This window comes from Cucurbita moschata, unplaced genomic scaffold (genome assembly GCF_002738365.1).
Source record: "Cucurbita moschata cultivar Rifu unplaced genomic scaffold, Cmos_1.0 Cmo_Scf00039, whole genome shotgun sequence".
NCBI classification, from domain to species: domain Eukaryota; kingdom Viridiplantae; phylum Streptophyta; class Magnoliopsida; order Cucurbitales; family Cucurbitaceae; genus Cucurbita; species Cucurbita moschata.
In genome coordinates this window covers 281,663-305,320 of record NW_019268555.1, presented here as the reverse complement: position 1 = coordinate 305,320, position 23,658 = coordinate 281,663, and the positions used below count along the sequence as shown (strand labels likewise).

General features: G+C 34.7%; 1 pseudogene; it reads right to left on the bottom strand.

The window, feature by feature from the left end:
* Positions 1 to 20,016: 20,016 nt before the first annotated feature.
* Positions 20,017 to 23,405, bottom strand: LOC111432609 (annotated as a pseudogene).
* Between the last annotated feature and the right edge of the window lie 253 nt (positions 23,406 to 23,658).

Below are 23,658 nucleotides of genomic sequence, written 5' to 3'. Positions count from 1 at the left end.
GGTTCTAGAAGCCAAGAAAAGGATTCTAGCTAAGTTTATGACTTACTTATAACATTCCCTACATCCTATCTGATAATTCATATAGAAGAAAACATAACTATCATAACGTAAAACGTAAAGACATGCATTACATCAGTTCACATCACAACACATTTTCATAAAGTATCATGTCATGCATCATTTAAAGCCATCCACATTAAATATATCACAAAGATCATACATCCTTCATCCTACTTAAGGTATACCTGGCAACGGCGGGGCACCGGTAATTGGACCATGGAACATGCAAAGCCTACTCTGTAGGCTAGTCTACAAGATCTATAACCTAGAGCTCTGATGATAAGCGCCTACAATGCTGGAATTTGCAAAGCTAGAGGTCCTTCTAGAATCCTTGCAAAACGTTCACAGAGAATGACTCTTAGGTCGAACTTGAATAATACATGAATATTATATGCCTTTAAATAGGCCTAAAAGATAACCCTAACATAATAAAGTTCAGTCACCAACCACAAATCACTAATAAATGCTATTAAATACACATGGAAGAAAATAAGGCAATCATACAAACTATTTATAAATGCTATTAAATACAAATTGAAGAAAATAAGGTATTCATAAATTGTCTTAATTGGTAGTTCAACTACCAAAGGCAAGTCTTCTAATCACTTTCCAATGTCAGCCACTCCATTATTTTCTTCATTTGATACTTGAATCTTCTTTGTATTGCTTCTTGTAATTGCTCGTTCGGGTACATGGAAGTGATCCGTTGTTGAATTCATATCATCTGATACCAACTCTAATGACCCTAATATTTTACCTATCTAAGGTCATTACTATACCTTGAAATGCGGAATATACATTAAATGGGCCCTATTCATAAATGCGACTTACTCCCACCTTTTGTTACCTCGTGAAAGAGAAAATTATTACAAGGAAAAAAAAAAGAAAAGAACATTATTGAAAATAAAGAGAAAGTAACAAAATCAAATGAATGTTTTATTCTACCCTATGGTTTATTATGCAAAAATATTTCAATCTATACTAATCTATACTAATGATGCAAACTGAATTCAGCTTAAACTACGAAATGGAAATAAAAACAAACAACTATCCTATGCATGTGCCACGGTCCTAAGGTGTACAATGCCACCGTCGTTGTCACATGGGTGCCTTGCCCTTATCTGCAAAAGTAAAGTAGCACGAGGCTTGAGTTGATAAGCGCCAACAATGCTGGAATTTGCAAAGTTAGAGGTCCTTCTAGAATCCTTGCAAAAACGTTCACAGAGAAAGCTAACTTAACGGATTGATTCCAACCAAGAGCTGGTTAGAAGATGAATGACTCTTAGATCGAACTTGGAATCTATGATGGTCACTCTTAGATACCAAGACAATTCACTCCAGAATTAGCTTGATCAAAACTAATTCAATGAATTGGTTTAAACATGAAACCTAAAGCAAGGTTTGAAAAAGAATAACACCAAAAGGGTATCAAGAAAACACAAAGGTTTTGTCTATATTCAACCATTCATCCTAACATGAATATTACATGCCTTTAAATAGGCCCAAAAGATAACCCTAACAAAATAAAGTTCAGCCACCAACCACTAATAAATGCTATTAAATACAAATTGAAGAAAATAAGGTAATTCATAAATTGTCTTAATTGGTAGTTCAACTACCAAAGGCAAGTCTTTTAATTATTTTCCAATGTCAGTCACTTTATTATCTTCTTGATTTGATATGCTAATGCTATAAAGATTTTTGGGCTAAAAAATCTTTGTTTCAACTTGTACACTAGCTAGCTTTCGAAGATGCAATGTATAGGCCTCTCGAATCTTCTGAACCTTGCTTCTTGTAATTGGTCCTTTGGGTCATGCAAAGGGTCAGCAGTTGAATTCATATCATGAGTATTTCTAGAATACTCAGTAAGTGACCCCCTATCGGGGTTATGCAACAATCACATGCAATGAAATGATGGGACCTATCATGATAAGATAAGGAATCCATACAAGGGGAATAAGATTCGGATTACTTGACCTATCATGATAAGATAAGGAATCTATACAAGGGGAATAAGATTCGGATTACCTTGACCTATCATGATAAGATAAGGAATCTATACAAGGGGAATAAGATTCGGATTACCTTGTTGATCGAATATCTCAAGGCAAGAATACTTGTTTGAGATTCGAATAACTCCACAAGCAAGATCGATCATGTCTAGCTTGAATGATTCTTGTTGATGAAATATCTCAACGCAAGAACACTTGTTTGAGATTCGAATCACTCCACAAGCAAGATTGATCATGTCAAGCTTGAATAATTCTACAAGCAACCTAAACTACATAGAATTGCAAATAAACTAAGTCATTGGCTAAAGAAAGAACAAATGCTCATTTTACTATATTTTCCAAGTTTACTTACAAATCCAACATACATGACTTTATATAGCCTCAAAAATGAAACTATTGAAGGCATTCCAAGAGTGGTAACATTCATACTTAATGGCCATAATTAGCCATGAGGTAATTGTAACCTAAATGAAATAAAAAGTTTTAAAATACATTGACTCTAAATTACTCTAAATTGTAACCCACTTAAAATTTATAACAATCAAACTTCATTCTTCTTCAATGTGGCATGAATTGAAACATCTTTTGATAATTTTGACAACTTTTTCTTCACATCTTCATTGAAGTATATTGTATGATTGATGTCTCTTGGTTCATATCATATCGTTTCGTTTCGTTTCGTTTTATTTCGTTTTTCCTACGGTGCAATCCTAACGGGTAATCATGGACGTGTACCATATACTCTACACACAGCCCATGCGTGCGAGTATGGGCTCACAAGCTAGTTCACACACCGCTGGACCACTGTCCTTATCCGGTGGGCATACTCTGGGAGCCCTTAATCTCCACAAAGAATAAGTCAAATTGACCATTTGACTTTTACATAATTTATGAAATTAAACATAATTTTTTCTAACAAATGTTGATGTGCTTGAATAGCTAATGCGATAAATTTGAAATCAATTGAGTTCTCCACGCGTAGGTTCAAATTCTGTTGTTGGCATATTTTTTTGAATCTTCTTGGCAATAAGTCCATTTGGCATCACCTTCTTTCCGTCAAATAGGAAGTAAATGAAGTGTATTAAATCCATAAACTACTTTCTTAAAGAATAAGTCAGCATGCTTTGCATCATCCGTAAATCTATCTGCCACATGCTTCATCTTCGGCCAACAAAAGTGTTTATGCAACATCTTATAAACTTTATTAATCCTAAGCTGTCCCATTAAGGCACCACCATATGCTTCTCTCAAAAACAAATCTTTTATAGAGCATTTAGGAATACAAAGCATACTCTTAGTAATTAAAAATTTATGAAACACATAATAATCATCCACCACTTTTTTTGCAAGACAAGATGCATAAATAGTTCTAAAGTCTTGGTCATCTCTATATAATTCAATAATATGCTCAACTCCAAGAATTTTTGCAGTAAGAGAAGTAAAGAGATCATACCTTTTAGATAATACATGAGCTACTGTATTATCCTTACCTTGCTTATACTTGATGACAGATGAAAATGTTTCAATAAATTCAACCCACTTTGCATGTCTACGGTTCAGTTTGCTTTGACCCTTCACATACTTCAAGTTTTCATGATCAAAGTGGATCACAAATTCTCTAGGCCATAAGTAGTGTTGTAGCACATGCAATATATGAACTACAAACAATTCTTTATCATAGATAGGGAATTTCAATGTTGTCCCATTTAGTTTTTCACTAAAATACACTAACGGCTTTTCATCTTGAATTAAAACAACACTTATAACCAAACCACATGCATCACATCCAATTTCAAAAGTTTTATAAAAGCTAGGCAAAACAAATAATGATGCATTGCTTAATTTGTTCCTAGGCAAATTGAATGCATTCTCTTGCATTCCTCCCCATTTAAAAACAATCTTCTTTTTCACTAAGTCATTCAATAGTTCAGTTATGGTTCTAAAACCAGTTATAAATCTCTTATAGAGGTTAGCTAACTCATGAAAACTCTGAACTTTACGTGCACTCTTTGGCGTTGGCAAATCCATGGGACGCCCCCACTCACATCTCCACATGTACAATTTAGTGATCACATTGTTTATATCATATACAAAAGTGGGCCGCATTCATAGTATCCCCAGAATAAGGTACTCAGCCTTATCTCTATACTATAGATCATTTTGGCTATATACTTGAACTTGATCCACTCTTATGTCTCTACATATAGTTCAAGTAATCATACTATAGCCAGAGTATTCTTAGTTTATTGGATTTAGATTAATGATCGCAAAATTCACTTTATTCAATAACAATCTTTACTGAATAAACATCAATAATAACTTTATTGAAAATAGAATATGTTTTTGTTTACAAACTATGAGTTTTAATGCTTATGAACATGCTAGCTAATTTAATATTATTGATGTACTTAGAATGCCTAAGATCTAAATTGCTTCTGCATGTGTTATAACAAAACACCATCAATTGGTATCAGAGCAGGTTTTAGGCACTTTATTTACATTAATTTGAGCATGGTGGGTACAATTTCATGAGTGAAATTTTGTGGTTACTAAAGTGGATGTTTATTGTTTTGGCATTTTTTTTATGCTTCCATTTGATACAATTATTGTAATTGGCCTAATGCATAGGGGCTTTAATGAGTGAAGAAAGGTTTGTAATTTTTATGGAGTTATTAGAGTCCATTTTAGGTTGTAATTGATCGATAATGGAAACCAAAAAAGATGATGGAAGAGGCGGTTTGGGTGTTTTTGATAAGGCAACCCTAATCCTCAGCCCAACGATCCAAGCTTTTGTTTTAGTAAGAAACCTTGAATCAAAGTAATTAACACCTCCTTATACGAAATTTGAATCAACCAAGAGATGAGGCTAGAATTAGATTACCTCTTACGATCAAAGATCTAGAAGCAAGATTTGGAACCTTGTTCTAAATTGAGTCACTCCACAACCTAACTTGATCAAGGCTTGATTGAATGGCTCGGGTGCAATTCTACCACAAGAATTACTTGAAACTTAGAAATGGCAAATATGATGCTCGGATTTCTAAGGGAAACATCTCGATTTGAGATCTGAATTACATTCATCCACGAATCTGAATTTTACATAACATATTGTGGGTATTTATAGTATCCCGACAAAACTCGTTTGTGGACGAGATTTATTCAAGACGTTTGTGGACGAGATTTATTCCCGATCCCCTTTAATCTCCACAAAGAATAAGTCAAATTGACCATTTGACTTTTACATAATTTATAAAATTAAATATAGTTCTTTTTAAGAAATGTTGATGTTTTTGAGTCGCTAATGCAATAGGTTTAAAATTAATTAAGCTCTCCGCGCGTACGTTCGAATTCTGTTGTTGACATATTTCTTTTGAATCTTCATGACATTTTTTGAATCTTACGCAGAGAGCTCAATTAATTTCAAACCTATCGCATTAGCCACTCAAGCACATCAACATTTATTAGAAAGAACTATGTTTAATTTCATAAATTATGTTAAAGTCAAATGATCAATTTGACTTATTCTTTGTGGAGATTAAAGGGGATCGGCAATAAATCCTGTCCACAAACGTCTCGAATAAATCTCGTTCACAAACATCTTTTGTCGGGAGACTACAAATACCCACAATATGTTATGTAAAATTCAGATTCGTGGATGAATGTAATTCAGATCTCAAATTGAGACCTTAGAAATCCGAGCATCATATTTGTCATTTCTAAGTTTCAAGCAATCAAATGGTCAATTTAACTTATTCTTTGTGGAGATTAAAGGGGATCGGGAATAAATCTGGGAATGAATCCCATCCACAAACGTCTCGAATAAATCTCGTTCACAAACGTCTTTTGTCAGGAGACTATAAATACCCACAATATGTTATGTAAAATTCAGATTCGTGGAGGAATGTAATTCAGATCTCAAATTGAGACGTTTCCCTTAGAAATCCAAGCATCATATTTGCCATTTCTAAGTTTCAAGCAATTCTTGTGGTAGAATTGGACCCGAGCCATTCAATCAAGCCTTGATCAAGTTAGATTGTGGAGTGACTCAATTTAGAACAAGGTTTCCAAATCTTGCTTCTAGATCTTCGATCGTAAGAGGTAATCTAATTCTAGCCTTATTTCTTGGTTGATCCAAATTTCGTATAAGGAGGTGTTAATTATTTTGATTCAAAGGTTCTTGCTTCAACAAAAGCTTGGATGGTTGGGCTGAGGATTAGAGTTGCCTTATCAGTTTGGTATCAGAGCGTAGGTGGCATCTTTGTGGCCGACTCTAGAATTGATTTTATTTTTAATTTCCGCTATTGTTTATCATCTCTTTAAATCTCTCCTTTATTTTCTTACTGTCATTTCCAACGTTCTTCATTATCTTTCTACTTTGTTCTTAGTGTCCTGTTAAAGATCATATTTAGATCTTGAAAGAAAAAATAAATAAATAAAAAATCATTATCATATTGTTCTTAATAAATCCTTATCATTAGATCATTTGCACGTTTATTTGAAGATCAAATAAATTTCAATTCTCATTTTTCCCTAAAGCATATAAATCTGGAATTGTTGTGTTCGATCTTCACGACCATTCTCTTTGGAATTCATTTTTTCCAGTGTGCAATTATATCCAAAAATATCTTTGTGTCTCTTGTTTGTTTGTTCACTTCTTGTTTTATTTTGTTGTTATTTCATAATTAACTTATCTTGATTGCCTTGAATAGCTAGCTACTATCAGAATTGCTTTACCCATATATTAGCCTACCTTGATCATAATTTAGTCACTTTCCCAAACAGCCTACCTTTGTGTGTATAAACACGAGTGTCCCTGAGTGTAAAATCAGTGAGTTGAATGTCTGAGGTCCTAAACATATTTCGCTACTGTTTGTACAATCATGAACCAAAACGAGGAAAATGGAGGGGAGATCAATGATCTAATTGAAGAAGTCCAGAAGAATGAGGAGGAACTGGAAGATGAGATTCATTTGACACTTATTACAAGAAGACTTCTTAAAACTCAAGTTACGGAGAATGATGTTGATAATCAAAGAGACAACCTATTTCACACGCGGTGTTTAGTCAAGGAGACTGCTTGTAGTCTTATCATTGATAGTGGAAGTTGCACCAATGTTGTAAGTACCATGTTGATCAAAAGGATACAAAATCCAACCCAAGATCATCCTAAACCTTACAATCTCCAATGGCACAATGATAGTGGAACAATGAAGGTAGTTTCCCAAGCTTTAATATCTTTTACTATGGGAAAATATAAAGATGAAGTTCTTTGTGATGTATTACCAATGCAAGCTAGAGATATATTGCTTGGCCAACCATGGCAATTTGACAGGAGGGTTATGTATGACGGCTATTTGAATAGGTATTCTTTTGTCAAAGATGTTAGAAAAACTACTTTTGTACCTTTGAGTTCTGCAAATGTATTTGTTGATCAATTAAAGTTGGAGGAAAGAAAGAAAGAGTTTGAGGAAAAAGAATTAAAAGAAAGACAAGAGTAGAGTGAAAAAAGAGAGAAAAATCAAAGAGAAAAAAAAGAAAATGAAAAAAGGGATGAAATTGAAGAAAAAAAAAGGAAGAGAGAGAGAGTTATTTGGCTAGTTGGAGAGGTGAGAAGGTTTTCACAAAAATCATCTTTCTACTTATGTACAATGGAAGATTTTTGGTCTCTAACTATAACAACTTAGCTTTGCCTAGTGTTTTTCAATCTCTTTTACAGGAATTTGAGACATGTTTCAAGATAAAGAAATACCTCCCATTAGAGGTACTGAACATAAAATAGACTTCATTCCAAGGACTGTCATTCCTTTTAAGCCAGCTTATCGGGTCAATCCAACCGAGAAAAAAGAAATTCAAAGGCAAGTGGAGGAGCTCATGGAGAAGGGCTATGTACGAGAAAGTTTGAGTCCATGTTCTATACGAGACTTATTTGTGCCAAAGAAAGATGAAACTTGGCGCATATGCATGGATAATAGAGTCATCAACAAAATCACGGTAAAGTATCGACATCCTATTCCTAGGTTAGACGATATGCTTGATTTATTGCATGATTCGTGTCTATTTATAAAAATTATTTTGAAATCTGGCTATCATCAAATTAGAATGCATGTAGGAGATGAATGGAAAACAACTTTCAATATTATGTTTGGATTGTATGAATGGCTTGTTATGGCTTTTAGGTTAACTAATGCTCCTAGTACACCTATGCGCTTAATATGTAATGTTTTGAGAAAATATATGAGGAAACAGGTTGTTGTTTATATTGATGATATTATAATTTATTTGAAGATTTTGCTTGAGCATGTGGAGCATGTTAAATTAGTTTTGATTACACACAGAAAAGAGAAATTAATTTTAATAAGGGTAGTTTTTGCATGGAAAAATTTCACTCTATTGGCTTCATAGTTGATACAAGTAGAATAGCATTAGATAGAGACAAAGTTAAGTTCATTTTGGATTTGTCAACACCAAAGAGTGCACGTAAAGTTCAGAGTTTTCATGAGTTAGCTAACCTCTATAAGAGATTTATAAATGATTTTAGAACCATAACTGAACTATTGAATGACTTAGTGAAAAAGAATGTTGTTTTTAAATGGGGAGGAATGCAAGATAATGAATTCAATTTGCTTAGGAACAAATTATTCAATGCATCATTATTTGTTTTGCCTAGCTTTTATAAAACTTTTGAAATTAGATGTGATGCATGCGGTTTGGTCATAAGTGCTGTTTTAATTCAAGATGAAAAACCATTAGTGTATTTTAGTGAAAAACTAAATGGGGCAACATTGAAATACCCTACCTATGATAAAGAATTGTTTGTAGTTCATATATTGCATGTGCCGCAACACACTTATGGCTTAGAGAATTAGTGATCCACTTTGATCATGAAAACTTGATGTATGTGAAGGGTCAAAGCAAACTGAACCGTAGACATGCAAAGTGGGTGGAATTTATTGAAAAAATTTTATAAGCAAGGTAAGGATAATACAGTAGCTCATGTGTTATCTAAAAGGTACGATCTCTTTATTTCTCTTACTGCAAAAATTCTTGGAGTTGAGCATATTATTGAATTATATAGTGATGACCAAGACTTTAGAACTATTTTATGCATCTTGCCTTGCAAAAAAAGTGGTGGATGATTATTATGTGTTTCATAAATTTTTAATTACTAAGAGTATGCTTTGTATACCTAAATGCTCTATAAAAAATTTGTTTTTGAGAGAAGCATATGGTGGTGCCTTAATGGGACATCTTAGGATTAATAAAGTATATAAGATGTTGCATAAACACTTTTGTTGGCCGAAGATGAAGCATGTGGCAAATAGATTTATAGATGATGCAAAGCATGTTGCTGACTTATTCTTTAAGAAAAGATGATTTTTTCTGATTCGAGGACGAATCAAGAGGGGGAAGATGATAAGAATCACGGTGTTCCAAATGAACCTATTGCCAAGAAGATTTAAAAAATGTCATGAAGATTTAAAAGAAATATGTCAACAATAGAATTCAAACCTACGCGCGGAGAGCTCAATTAATTTTAAACCTATCATATTAGCCACTCACGCACATCAATATTTGTTAAAAAGAACTATGTTTAATTTCATAAATTATGTAAAGTCAAATGGTCAATTTGACTTATTCTTTGTGGAGATTAAAGGGGATCGGGAATAAATCCCGTCCACAAACGTCTCGAATAAATCTCATCCACAAACGTCTTTTGTCGGGAGACTATAAATACCCACAATATGTTATGAAAAATTTAGATTCGTGGATGAATGTAATTCAGATCTCAAATTGAGACGTTTCCCTTAGAAATCCGAGCATCATATTTGCCATTTCTAAGTTTCAAGCAATTCTTGTGGTAGAATTGCACCCGAGCCATTCAATCAAGCCTTGATCAAGTTAGATTGTGGAGTGACTCAATTTAGAACAATATTTCCAAATCTTGCTCCTAGATCTCCGATCGTAAGAGGTAATCTAATTCTAGCCTTATCTCTTGGTTGATCCAAATTTCGTATAAGAAGGTGTTAATTACTTTGATTCAAAGGTTCTTGCTTCAACAAAAGCTTGGATCGTTGGGCTGAGGATTAGGGTTGCCTTATTAGTTGGTGTGTTTTTCTTCTAGTTAGGGTCCGATTCAACATTTTTAAAGGTTGGTTCGACCGGTTCGTGATCCTCGAGAGCGATTCAAGTTATTTTTAATTAATAATGTAATAATTTAGTTAATTACTTGCTTTAAAATGCCAAAACCAATCCACTTTAGTGTGTTTAATTAATTATGCAATGTGAATGTATGTTTTGATTAAATAGAAAGTGTATATGCATAATGTCATATAGATTTAAAATCTCACCATAGGCTAAGCATATTTCATGCATTACAAGTATGTTATAAGTGTTATAATGTATAGTATGCATGTTATAGGGTTCCATGAGTGATAGATATAAATTGTTATATTATTGAATGGAATGGATGGTTATATAATAGTTATATAAAGCATTTTAGATGCATGTTATAGGTTATTTTCAACGTCATAAAATGAGATAGACGTTAAAATCCATAATAGTTAAAATAGGGCGATATCTTGTAAATCTGCAGTTACAAGAAAGCTCACCTGGCATGATCATGTCTAAGGCTTAAGGTACTTAAGTTGATGGTTTACAGAAAACCTGCTACCTTGAGATCGGGTCAATACTTGAGCTTAGTTAGCACAGTTTTATGAGTATGCGTGAATGATGTAAGGATTTTTTTTTTATAAAAAAAAGAAAAAGAAAAAGAAAAATCACCTAGACATCATAGGTAAAAATCCAGTATAAATGTTATACTTGGAAAAATCACATAGACTTAGGTTATATTTAATTAGCCGAAAAATACCTAAGTAATGAGTATACCCAACCGTCTAAAATACTTAGTGGGAGGAAAAAGGTATATGAGATATATCATTTTCTTTTTACGCTCTCTAAAAATTCACACCGTGAGATTCATGCTCAGCCTCGTGTCGTCTTGGGAGCGGCCTCCATTGAGAAGGTATTTGCATGAGTCAATAATAAGGTGAATAGAGAAAGTATTTATAGTAAGTGGGAGAAGGAAATATATCAACACGTCCTATGGTCTCCACCACTAGGTTGCACCATGAGATTCCCATGTTCAGCATGCATGTTGTCCTAGAGCAACTACCCATTCGGAGGGTCGTAACATGGGAGTTGAAACAACACAAACTCAAGAAATGGATAGGACTTCTTAGGTCAATTCCCAACTTTGGCTTATTCCTTCGATAGCATTGTTGGGGCTGATCTTGAGGTCTGACAATGGTGGGTTACACTTACAAAGAATTACTAAGAGTTAGTATATTCTTGACCAAAGTGGCGATAACTAAAACACAATAGAAATAAGAGTTATTCTGGGATTAGTGTTTAAGTCAAGAATGTCTTGGTTTAGTGAAGGTGTGATTGACTGCCACTCAGTAGCAATTTCTCTAACTCACTAAAGTATCGTTGCAAATTAATAATTTTTGGGTATATTATTATATCTGCTAAACCTGATTGGATTAAAAAGGATTAAGTCAATTCACTAATAGAATTTGTTTTTACATCTCAGCATGTCAAGCTCAAAAGTAAAATTACTTGCTTCTGAGAAATTAAACGGCGACAATTACGCAACAAGGAAATCAAAGCCCGACTCAAATGCAAACCGAACAGTTTGGGATGCATATGACAAAAATTGTAAGGGAAAAAATAAGATTCCTACTAACCGCAAACGCAAAGTTCAAAAAGCAGATAAAGAAAAATGTTTCCATTGCAACGAAATGGGCACTGGAAGAGAAACTGCCCAAAATACCTTGTAGAGAAGAAAGCTGAAAAGACACAACAAGGTAAATATGATTTACAAAGTCGTAGAAATATGTCTAGTAGAGTATGATAACTCAACTTGGATACTAGATTTAGGGGCCACTAATCATATTTGTTCTTTTTTCTAGGAAACTAGCTCCTAGAGAATGCTTGCGGACGGCGAGATAACACTCAGGGTTGGAACATGAGAGGTTGTCTCAGCAAGATCAGTAGGAAATTTAAAGTTATTTTTTGGAGATAGATTCATTATATTAGATAATGTACTTTTTGTTCCTGGAATGAAAAGAAATCTAATATCTATCTCTTGTTTATTAGAACAATTGTATAAAATATCTTTTGAAATCAATGAAGTGTTCATTTGCAAAAGTGGTATTCATATTTGTTCTGCAAAACTAGAAACCAACTTATATATATTTAAACCAAGCAAAAAAAAAGCTATTTTAAATATCGAGATGTTTAAAACAGCCGAAACTCAAAATAAACGACAAAAGATTTCTCCTAAGACCTATCTTTGGGACTTAAGACTAGGCCAAATTAATCTCAATAGAATTGAGAGATTGGTTAAAAAAGGACTTCTAAATGAGTTAGAAGACAACTCTTTACCTCCATGTGAGTCTTGTCTTGAGGGTAAAATGACTAAACGACTGTTTTTCGAAAAAAGTTATAGAGCCAAAGAAACCTTAGAACTCGTGCATACAGATCTCTGTGGTCCAATGAATGTCAAAGCACAAGGAGGGTATGAATGATTCATCAGTTTTATTGATGATTATTCAAGGTATGGCTATCTTTACCTAATGCACCACAAGTCCGAAGCTCTTGAAAAGTTCAGAGAGTATAAGACTGAGGTTGAAAATCTATTAGGTAAAACTATTAAAACACTTTGATTAGATCGAGGTGGAGTGTATATGGACTTAAAATTCGAGGACTAGATGATAGAACATGGAATAACGTCTCAACTCTCAGCCCCTGGTATACCTCAACAAAACGGTATATCAGAAAGAAGAAATAGAACTTTGTTAGACATGGTTCGGTCTATGATGAGTTTCGCTCAATTACCTGATTCGTTTTGGGGATATGCAGTGGAGATTGCTACATACATTTTGGACATGGTACCTTCTAAGAGTGCTTCAGAAACACCTTATGAGTTATGGAGAGGGCGTAAAGGTAGTTTACGTCACTTCAGGATTTGGGGATGCCCACCAAATGTGTTGTTGCAAAACCCTAAGAAATTAGAATGTCATTCAAAATTATGTCTTTTTGTAGGATACCCCAAAGAGACGAAAGGTGGTTTGTATTATGACCCTCAAGAAAACAGTGTTTGTATCAACAAACGGTACATTCTTAGAGGAAGACCACATAAGAAATCATCAATCACGCAGCAAACTAGTATTAATTGATATTTCTAAAGAAGCTACTGATAAAACAATAAGAGTTGTTGATCAGACTGGTTCTTCAACAAGAGTTGTTGATGGAATTGACACTTCTAGTCAATCACATCCTTCTCAAGAGTTGAGAATGCCTCAACGTAGTAGGAGGGTTATAACTCAACCCGATCGTTACTTGGGTTTGGCAGAAACACAGGTCATCATACCTGATGATAGCGTTGAGGATTCATTGACCTATAAACAGGCAATGAATGATGAAGATAGAGTCTTATCAAAAGCCATGAATCTTGAAATGGAGTCGATGTACTTCAATTCAGTTTGGGAACTTGTAGATCAACCAGATGGGGTAAAACCTATTGGTTGCAAATGGATCTATAAGAGAAAACGAAACAAAACTGGTAAGGTACAGACCTTTAAAGCTCGACTTGTAGCAAAGGGTTATACCCAAAGAGAGGGGGTGGACTATGAAGAAACCTTCTCTCCTGTTGCTATGCTTAAATCGATTAGAATACTCTTGTCCATTACCACATTTTATAATTATGAAATTTGGCAGATGGATGTTAAGACATCCTTTCTAAACGACAATCTTGAGGAGAGTATGTATATGGCTCAATCAGAGGGGTTCATTGAACAGAATCACGAGCAAAAGGTTTGCAAGCTTAAAAGATTCATTTATGGGTTGAAGCAAGCATCTCGATCCTGAAATATAAAGTTTGATACTGTGATCAAATCTTATGGCTTTAAACAAAATATTGACGAACCTTGTGTTTACAAAAGGATGGTCAACTCTACAGTAGATTTCCTGGTGTTGTACATTGACGATATCCTACTCATTGGGAATGATGTGGGATTTCTAACTGACATTAAGCATTGGCTAGCAACACAATTCAAAATGAATGATTTCGGAGAGGCCCAGTTTGTTCTTGGAATCCAAATTGTTCAGAATCGCAAGAACAAAATACTAGCATTGTCTCAGGCATCGTACATCGACAAAATGTTGGTTCGATATAAGATGCAGAACTCAAAGAAAGGATTATTACCTTTCAAGCACAGAGTTCATTTGTTGAAGGAACAAAGTTCTAAGACACCTCAAGAAGTTGAGGATATGAGACATATTCCCTATGCATCAGCAGTCGGTAATCTGATGTATGCCATGTTATGTACCTGACTCGACATATGCTATGCTGTGGAAATTATCAACAGATATCAGTCCAATCTGGGACGTGCTCATTGGACTTTTGTTAAGAATATCCAAAAGTATCTTAGGAGAACAAGAGATTATATGCTAAAGGGACCTGATCCTTACAGGGTACACTGACTCAGATTTTCAGACCGATGTAGATTTGAGGAAATCGACATCAGGATCTGTCTTTACTCTGAATGGAGGAGCAATAATATGGAGAAGCATAAAGCAAGGTTGCATTGCTGATTCCACCATGGAGGCTGAGTATGTTGCTGCTTGTGAAGCAGCGAAAGAATCTGTATGGCTTCGGAAGTTCTTAACTGATTTGGAAGTCATTCCAAATATGCATCTGCCCGTCACTCTTTATTGTGATAATAGTGGAGCCGTTGAAAATTCGAAAGAACCAAGAAGCCATAAGCGAGGAAAACATATTGAGCACAAATATCATCTCATAAGGGAGATTGTGCAACGACGAGATGTGATCGTCACACAGATAGCTTCAAAGCACAACATTGCTAATCCATTTACAAAACCCCTCACGACTAAAGTGTTTGAAGGGCACCTAGTGAGTCTAGGACTATGAGTTATGTAATCTAGGGTAAGTGGGAGAAAATGCATGAGTAGGTGATCCCCTGGTTTATTGTATTTATGTCTTTCTCTCTACTCAACATTATAAAACCCCACTAGAGTTTTAATCCAAGTGGGACTTTGTTGGTTTTTACGTCCTAAAACTCATACTTTGTAAACAAAACATATTGTATTTTTAATAAAGTTATTATTGATGTTTATTCAGTAAAGATTGTTATCGAATAAAGTAAATTTTACGATTATTAATCTAATCCAATAAACTAAGAACACTCTAACTATAGTATAATTACTTGAACTATATGTAGAGACATAAGAGTGGATCAAGTTCAAGTATATAACCAAAATGACCTATAGTACAGGGATAAGGCTGAGTACCTTATCTTGGGGACACTGTGGATGCGGCCCACTTTTGTATATGATATAAACAATGTGATCACTAAATTATACATGGGGAAACATGTGAGTGGGGGCGTCCTATGCAATGAGTATTGCATAAGATTGGACCATGAAGAAAATCACTCTCATTTTATAATGTCGTTTACCGTTGAGACTGATTTTTTCATTCGATGACCTAGATAACTCGATCTTAATCCTGAGCTAACCATGAACTCCTGTTTATTCGAAGTTATCTTTAGATTTGCATGGGTGAGAGTGGCTCAAGTTCTTCGACTCAGTAGGCCTCCCATTTTAGGGGTAAGACTGGGTGAATGACTGGGGACATGGGATGCTGGATCGAATTCACTCTTACCCACTTTTAGGGATAGTAGAGAGGTAGTTCCCTTAAGTACTGACTCTAGGTCTTGAACGAGGGGCCCCACTGATAAGGCAATCCTAATCCTCAGCCCAACGATCCAAGCTTTTGTTGAAGCAAGAACCTTTGAATCAAAGTAATTAACACCTCGTTATACAAAATTTGGATCAACCAAGAGATAAGGCTAGAATTAGATTACCTCTTACGATCGAAGATCTAGAAGCAAGATTTGGAAACCTTGTTCTAAATTGAGTCACTCCACTATCTAACTTGATCAAAGCTTGATTGAATGGCTCGGGTGCAATTCTACCACAAGAATTGCTTGAAACTTAGAAATGGCAAATATGATGCTCGGATTTCTAAGGGAAACGTCTCAATTTGAGATCTGAATTATAATCATCCACGAATATGAATTTTACATAACATATTGTGGGTATTTATAGTCTCCCGACAAAAGACGTTTGTGGACGAGATTTATTCGAGACGTTTGTGGACGAGATTTATTCCCGATCCCCTTTAATCTCCACAAAGAATAAGTCAAATTGACCATTTGACTTTTACATAATTTATGAAATTAAACATAGTTCTTTCTAACAAATGTTGATGTGCTTGAGTGGCTAAAGCGATAGGTTTGAAGTTAATTGAGTTCTCCGCGCGTAGATTCGAATTCTGTTGTTGACATATTTCTTTTGAATCTTCATGACATTTTTTTAATCTTCTTGGCAATAGGTTCATTTGGAACACCGTGATTCTTATCACCCACCCTCTCATTGGCTTGAGAGGGATTCGGTGGGACATAAGGAACAAGAAGTAAACCATAGAACTAAATATATACGATATATTTAACCGCATTTTTGTTTTAATTCTTATCACCCACCCTCTCATTGGCTTGAGAGGGATTCGGTGGGACATAAGGAACAAGAAGTAAACCATAGAACTAAATATATACGATATATTTAACCGCATTTTTGTTTTATTTACGAATTAAACAAAAAGTGAGAATTGAAGATATTTAAATAAGATTTAAATAGTTTAATCAATATATGTCGGAATTGATTGGGATTGACATTTGAATTAATTAAATTGTTTAATTAATCATTTAATACTACTTTAATTTGAAATTAATTATTTAAATTAATTGTTGAATTAAAATGGAGAAAGTTAAAAGTTGAGCTTACTCAAATGGAAAAATCCATGTTTGAGTTAATGGAATTTTGAGTGTCAATATTAGGTTTAACCAAACTTCATGTTTGCCAAATAAACCCCACAAATTTGAGAGAAATTTTGAGTGTCAAATTACATTTGCATCAACATGCCAATATGACTATAAATAGAGTGATAAGGTACATGGAAACTTCTTCTTAAAAAAGCTTGAGAAAGTCACTCACAAATTCCCTCTTCACATATACTAAATTCCTTCCAAGTTTAGTCACTCACCGGATTCCACAATCCCGTTCTAAGGCCGGAGAATAGTAGGGAAGACACTCGTGGTGGTTTGAAACTGGTTCATGAGGAAAAAGGAATTTGAACTACGAAAGGTTAGTACTCAAACTCCTTGAGTTTTAATACTTATGAACATACTAGTTAATATACTATAATTGATATACTTAGAGTGCTTAACATCTAAATTGCTTCCGCATGTGTTATAACAACACCATTATGGTGATGGTTCGAAACTTGTTCGTGAGAAAAAAGAAATTTGAACTACAAAAGATTAGTAATCAAACTCCTTAAGTTTTAATGCTTATGAACATGCTAGCTAATTTATTATAATTGATGTACTTAGAGTGTCTAAGATTCAAATTGCTTCCGGATGTGTTATAACAAAACACCATCAGTTTATGCACCACAATTGTAGGAGAAAATATTAAGAGGAAGCTTTGAGATTGTATGAGAAAAGTGGTCAATGATTGGATACTTTAGCAAGATTTAGAGTCCCTGACTTAAAAGATAAAGTAATACATAAAGACTAATCTAGTAATCATATAGTTAAAGGAAGAAACCAAGTCACCTCGAAGAAATTAGAAAGGTTTGAATTAAAGTTGAATGTTATATCTAAGTTATTCCAACATTAATCAACACGAGATATGAGCCTTGAATCTACTTGAATTTTTTTAAATTATGGCCAGGACAACTTAGCAGAGTTGAGGTAGACCGAGCCATAGGCACATGAGCTAATAACTCAGGACTTCACACTCCTTAACATTTGTTTCAGAGAGCAATAACTCTGGTCATTAAGAGGAAAAAATGAGCCACGCGACGATAAATTGAACATTAAGAACTAATCCAAATAGTTATTAAAAAGAAAAAAAAAACATGCATTCATGTAGAAACAAGGGTTCCTCAAGCATATGAACCAAAAAAGATAACAATTTTCCATAGAAACAAGGGTTAAAAGGTTTTCTCTGAGTTCGACGTAGTTGTGTGAGTTAAAGTAATATTGTTGGGCTCACTAATTTTCCATAACTTAAGTAGTTTTCATGAATCAGAAATTTAATGAGGTTTCTAGACTTGTTTTATAACAATGTTTATATCGATTATAGGAGGCTAATCAGAGACAAAAAAGATAACAAGATGAGCCCTTAAGCCAACTTGATACCTCTATATAGTGAGCGTTATACCAAACTCTCCAATTAAGAGTCTTGGTGACGACTGCCATTCGAGTAGTGGTGGCTTGTTACACTCACAAGGTTACACATGTTACTTTGGGTAAAGTCTCGACCCTATGGGGAATAGGCAAAACTTTTTCATGTTTAAAAACTACGTTACTTTTACTTTCTTGTTTTCAATTAAATGTGTAAGTCTATGGCTTCATTTGTAAATGTTTCATTTCAATGTCCACATATTTTAATTAAGGCATGCATGTAGTGATGTCTCTAATTAAGGTAAGAAAATTAGGGGTGTTATTGTTGGTATCAGAGCCGGACACCAAGTGGTGTACTGGCAAGAATGGATAACAGTGAATGCTGGAATGACCATGAAAGTTAAGATAGGACAATAGTATGCATTGATTTTCATTTAGTAGTTGAAAGATGGATTGTGAGATCTCACATTGGTTGGAGAGTGAAACGAAGCTTTCTTAATAAGGGTGTGAAAACTTCTCCCTAGCAAACGCATTTTTAAACCTTAAAGGGAAGCCCAAAAAGGAAAGTCCAGCTTGTGGGCTTGGACTGTTGTTACAAATGGTATTAGAGCCACAAATCGGGCGATGTGCCAGCGAGGACATTGGGCCTTAAAGGGGGAGGACTGTGAGATCCCACATCAATTGGAGAGAGGAACGAGTACCAACAAGGACGCTGAGTCTCAAAAGAAGGTGGATTGTGAGATCCCACATCAGTTGGAGAGTGATATGGAAATAAACCCAAGGGAAAGTATGGAACAGATTACCTTGATGATCAAGATCAAGAGTAAAGAAAACTCGCTTCTAAACTCATGATTCGAATCACTCCACAAGAGGTTTGATCAATACCACTTGAATGACTCTACATGCAAGTTCTAAACACGAGAATTTACAAAGAAAGTTTAGCACTCAACAAAGCTAAAATAGAAATTCTATTCTTAATTCCAAAATCTAATGTCTAATCAAAGAAAAGAAATTTTATATACCCCTTACAACCTTAACATATGTGATACATAACTCCCAAATTAAATGGGCTAGTAAACTGAAAAATACCCATAACCTCCATATTAAAATGACTAGTTAATGGTGGAATATAGTAACCTATATGGGTTACAATATAATCTTAACTCCTATATTTAAAACTAGCTTAAATATAACAAACAAATAGTTAAACTATAATTAAATAATGCAATTAATAAAATGTGCTTATTGACTCATCCTTGGACTAGTTTCATAAACTCAACGGAGTTCATTAAATGCAACTTAAAGTGCATTTAATTCATCTCTTTCTTGAACCTCAACTTTGCACAACATATAGGGAGGTCTCCAGCGTCTTCTAGAATTTCTTTTGATGAGCTCACCATAGCTTGAATATAACTGTATAAGGTTTGTTGTAGCTTCTTGGCTCTCGTCCTTGTAATTGGACCTTGAGGTATGGAAATTCCTTGGTCGTGGTTCATATCATTCTCCTCCTCTTGAGAAGGATTCGTCCTCAAATCCAAGCCATCACCTACATCAAAAGGACTCAAATCATTAACATTAAAAGTTGTACTAACACCGTACTTACTTGGTAAATCAATTTTATAAGCATTGTTGTTGATACGCTCAAGAACTTGAAAAGATCCATCTTCTCGTAGTAAAAGCTTAGATTTTCTTTGAGTAGGAAATCTTTCTTTTTGGAAATGCACCCAAACCCAATCTCCTAGCTTGAAGATGACAATCTTACATTCTTTATTAATTCGGGTGGCAACCTTGGAATTTTGTTTCTCAATTTGTTCTTTCACTTGCTTGTGCAGTTTATGAACAAACTCAACCTTGGCATTTGCATCAAAATTCACAAACTCTTTTGACAGTATGGGTAACAAGTCAATGGGGGTTAAAGGATTAAAGCCATAAACAATTTCAAAAGGTGTGCATTTAGTAGTGCTATGAACAACCCTATTATATGCAAATTCTATATATGGCAAACAATCCTCCCAACTCTTAAGATTCTTATCAATAATAGCTCTAAGCATAGCAGTCATGGTTCTGTTAACAACTTCAGTTTGTCCATCCGTTTGAGGATGACAAGTAGTTGAATATACTAGTTTAGTTCCTAACTTACCCCATAAAACACGCCAAAAGTGGCTTAAAAATTTTACATCACGATCACTAACGATGCTTTTAGGAATGTCATACAATCGTACAACTTCCTAAAGAACAGGTCAGCAATATGTTTTGCATCATCAGTTTTGTGACAAGGAATAAAATGAGCCATTTTACTAAATCGATCAACCACAACAAAGATGCTATCATAACCTTTCCTAGTCCTAGGTAAACCTAAAACAAAATCCATTGATATATCAATCCAAGGACCATTAGGAACCAGTAATGGGGAGTATAAACCATGTGGTTGAAGCCTAGACTTTGCTTGTTTACATGCTATGCAACGAGCACAAACTTTATGAACATCATGTCTCATTTTAGGCCAAAAAAAATGTTTAGATAGCATATCATAAGTTTTAGAAACTCCATGGTGTGCCATTAAACCACCTCCATGAGCTTCCCTCACAAGTAGCTCACGGATGGAAGAAGATGGTAAGCAAAGTTTGCCTTTTCGGAACAAAAATCCTCTAACAACAAGTAATTATCCACTAATGAGTCCTTTTTCACAAGATTCAACAAAAGGAGCAAAGAACATGTCATGTTGATACAAATCCTTTATGTATTCAAACCCCAACAACCTAGCATTCAAAGTATTGAGGAGGACATACCTTCGTGATAAAGCATCTGCTACAATGTTCTCCTTACCTTGTTTCTATTTTATGACATACGGGAATGTTTCAATAAATTCTAACCACTTAGCATGTCGTTTGTTGAGTTTATTTTGTCTTATCAAATGCTTTAAACTTTCATGATCCGTATGAATAATGAACTCTTTAGGCCAAAGATAATGTTGACAGGTTTGCAATGCACAAACCAAAGCATAAAGCTCTTTGTCATAAGTTGGATACCTCACAGATGCACCAGTCAACTTCTTACTAAAGAACATTAAAGGTCTTTGATTTTGCATTAATACAGCACCTATCCCTACTCCACAAGCATCACATTCAATTTCAAAAGTAGACTTAAAATTAGGTAATGCAAGCAAGGGAGCTGAAATCAATTTTTCTTTAAAAGTATTAAAAGCAAGTTCTTGATCTTTTTCCCATATAAAGGATACATTTTTCTTAACAAGTTCATTCAAGGGTGAAGCAATTGTACTAAAATTCTTAATGAACCTACGGTAGAAACTTGCAAGACCATGAATACTTCTTACCTCACTTACATTTTTCAGTGTAGGCCAATCTTTTATAGCCTTCACTTTCTCCTCATCAACCTCAACACCATTAGATGAAACTACAAACCCAAGAAAGTTAACTTTTTCCATGCAAAAGCTACATTTCTTTAAATTTACGTACAAACATTCGTTTCTTAAAGTAGTCAAAACATTGCGTACATGGGTAATATGATCATCTAAAGATTTAGAGTAAACAAGGATGTCATCAAAATAAACAACCACAAACTTACATAAGTATTCTCGTAAAACATTGTTCATTAGTCTCATGAATGTACTAGGTGCATTAGTTAATCCAAAAGGCATAACCAACCATTCATAAAGACCATACTTGGTTTTAAAAGCTATTTTCCACTCATCCCCAATATGCATGCGAATTTGATGATAACCCGATTTTAAATCAATCTTAGTAAAAAGACTACATCCATGCAATTCATCTAATCTGGGAATTGGATGCCTATACTTTATAGTTATCTTGTTTATAGTCCTACAATCAACACACATACACCAAGAACCATCTTTCTTAGGTACAAGAATAACTGGAACAGGACAAGGACTCAAACTTTCACGTACATACCCTTTAGCAAGGAGTTCACTTACTTGCCTTTGTATCTCTTCAGCCTCCTTTGGATTAGTCCTATAAGCTGCTCGGTTTGGAATGGGCGCGCCAGGAATGAAGTCAATCTTGTGTTCAATCCCTCTAAGTGGTGGCAAACTACTAGGCATCTCCTCGGAAAATAAATCTTCAAACTCTTGCAAAAGCACAACAAAATCACTAGGCAAAGAAGGGTTAAGTGTGTTAGTAAAGTAACAAGACCCCTTGCACATAAGTACAAGAATAGTCTGGTTAGAGAGCAAAACATTCCTAGCCTCACTTGATCTAACATACAAGCTTACTGATTTGGCTTTTCTCTCTTTTTTTTCTCTAGGCTGAGTGTTACTCTCTTGCTTTTCACTTGATTCTTTTTCAATCTCTGCTTTTGCATCAGCCTCTTGCCTTTTCTTTTCAAGTTTGCAATGATCAATAAATATATCTTTTGGAGACAATGGGATAAGAGTAATTTTTCTACCATTGTGAGTAAAGGAGTATCAATTTGCATACCCATCATGCATTACCCGACGATCAAATTACCATGGCCTCCCCAGTAGTACATCTCCAACATGCATGGATACAACATCACATAAAACATCATCAACAGATTTTCCAATAGTAAAAGAAACAAGAGTTCGTTGAGTTACCCGTACTTCCCCACAATCATTCAACCATTGAAGCTTGTAGGGTATTGGATGTGGTTGTGTCTTTAAATTAAGTCTTTTGACCAGAATGAAACTCACAACATTGGTGCAACTACCGCTATCAATGACAACACTACAAGGTACAGATTGAACAAGACACTGAGTTTGAAACAAGTTCTCCCTTTGGTCTAGGCCATCCTCCTTAATGTGGGTGTTTAGAGCTCGTCGAGTAACCAAAGATATATGTGTAGGGTCCTCTTCACTAAACTCCCCACTCTCATCAGTTTCCTCATTTATGTCGTCATGTGTCTCTTCATCCATAACAATTTCTCCCTCCTTGATGGTCATAATTCTTGCACGTGGGCAATCTCTACTATAGTGTCCTACCCCTTGACATCTCCAACACTTTAAATCTCTATTTCGAACATTAGACTTTTCTACTGTTTCTTTCCCTGTCCTAGAACTCTCCCATTTTTCAAATTTAGCTTGAGGCTTCTCATTAATCTCTTGATTTCTATGCTTATAATCAATGTTCTTACTATCCTTTTTCCATGTAGAAGTCGATCCATCAATGTATCCATCTCCTTGTAATAATCCTCCACAAATTTGCGTCCTTGTTTCAATGCTTGAAGCTTTAGTGCCATGTCCCTTTGAAAATATTGTG